The sequence below is a fragment of the Hippopotamus amphibius genome, chromosome 13, assembly GCF_030028045.1.
Source record: "Hippopotamus amphibius kiboko isolate mHipAmp2 chromosome 13, mHipAmp2.hap2, whole genome shotgun sequence".
NCBI classification, from domain to species: domain Eukaryota; kingdom Metazoa; phylum Chordata; class Mammalia; order Artiodactyla; family Hippopotamidae; genus Hippopotamus; species Hippopotamus amphibius.
In genome coordinates, this window is record NC_080198.1 from 69,583,901 (window position 1) to 69,585,792 (window position 1,892).

Genomic DNA, 1,892 nt, shown 5'->3' on the forward strand with positions numbered 1-1,892 from the left:
TCTCTGATCCTTGAAGGCAGAGAACTTACCTATTTCTTTAGCTTCTATAATGCAGCATCTGTATTAGTGCCTTTCACGTGGTTGACTAGAGATATCTGTTGAATGAATAAATGCATAACGAAAAGAGGCCTAAAGCAGCTGTGGATTCTGCCTATCCTGAAACACAGTAATGACAACAGCAGGTTCTGTGTTGCTAAACAGTCCTGTTGCTAAATGACAAAAAAACATTTTAAGCACGTCATGAGAATCTTTTGCTTATCTGGTAATGGTCGAATAATAATTTAAAACTTTGAGCGGTTAAATTATTTTTTAAACTCTCCTGGGCTGCTAGAAGCAATCCGTGCACAAAAGAGCCTTGGTATTTTTGATACTCATTAAAATGGTGTAAATAGTAAACAATGAATCCTCAAAAGGTTGCTCTAATAGACACTTGGTTCGAAGGACCACAGTGATGAGTTAGGTCAATGTTTGGTCACTATGTGCTGTGAAATACTAACGTCCCTTTTCTAATGCTAATCAGTTCTCTACTTACTGACTTCAAAGTCACTCAAATGAGATGACCCATTTCAAATTCCCACTTTTATCTTTTTTTTTGGAGTGCTGGATGCCTGAATCTTCCTCTGAAGTCAATTACTCTGTTGGTCATCCTCCCTACTATAAGCCAACAGACTCCACTCTCACAAGTTTAAGCAGGAAGTATTTATCAACATATATTAATAACCTTCAAGGAACAATTCTCAGACCATACCACAGAACTAGGTAGTTGAGCAACTACAACTCTGACCCCCCACTACTTCCATCACAATTAGGAAAGGACTGTCATAATCATTTATCTTATTTTATTAGCTTTTAAATTGTTCTGTTACTCAAAAAAGGCTTTATTTTTTAATTTCGGTTTCTGATTCTGTTCTCCTGCCTTCATCACTTTCACAATGTTTCTGTTCCTCAATAAGGAAATCACACTTGACCCTGGCATGGACTTAATTTAGCACATATGCATCCAAAGTAGGCCCACTGACATTTTTTTCTTTGTTTTAAACTACCTTCTAAGAACTTCAGGTCTCACAGCATGAACCCCTTGAAGTCAGCCTGGGAACAGGCCATATGCAGATTTTGGTGCTTTTGCAAACTTCCTGTTATAAAGGTAAACAATTCTATTACCAGAGGTTTAGGACAACCTAGGTTTGTTAGAGGCTATATTGTCAGATAACTTACAATAATTATACATCAAACACTGGACCATTCTGAATGCCTTTAGGCATATCTCTGGAGGAACAAAGGGTCACCAGTATTGCCACCCTCATGAACTCACTGCCCTTGCCTCTGTGTGCTCCAGCAAGTTGGGTGCCTTATACCTGACTGGTTTTCTGATATAACTTACATATGACTCGGAGACTCACACAGGTGCATCAAGTTGGCAGAACCTAAGTCCTATGTCTGCAAGGTAGCAGAAAATGTGATTGGAAATGTAGGGTTTCAATTTGTGGAAAGTAAGATTCACAATTTAGGCAGCTATTGTGTTGCAAAAATCAGTCCATCAAGAAACCAAGCACCACACTCGGAGGGTTGGAGAACTCAGGTTTACTATGCCGGTGGCCCAAAACGAGCTAATGCTCCAAAGTTCTGGGCCCTGAGCTCAGGGTGAGCTTTACTTTTATAGGCGTCTGTGCACATGTTTACAGTTAGCATTGGTAGATTGGTTACTTGGTTTACAGAGCACGGCAGTTTCCAAACAGAAACTTACAAAAGCAGGTGCAGAACTTTCCATATTTAGCAAAACATCCTATGGTTACATTTGATTGCTAGGTCATCCTGTTTTTGTTTTCCCTTTTTGGTGCAGCAGGCATATTTTACAAAAGCAGAATGAGCATGGAGTTATTTTTAGCTGAATG

The 1,892-nt window shown here is 39.3% G+C and overlaps 1 pseudogene; it reads right to left on the reverse strand.

Moving 5' to 3' along the window:
• Positions 1–862: 862 nt before the first annotated feature.
• Positions 863–1,243, reverse strand: LOC130834482 (60S ribosomal protein L34-like; annotated as a pseudogene).
• Positions 1,244–1,892: the final 649 nt, after the last annotated feature.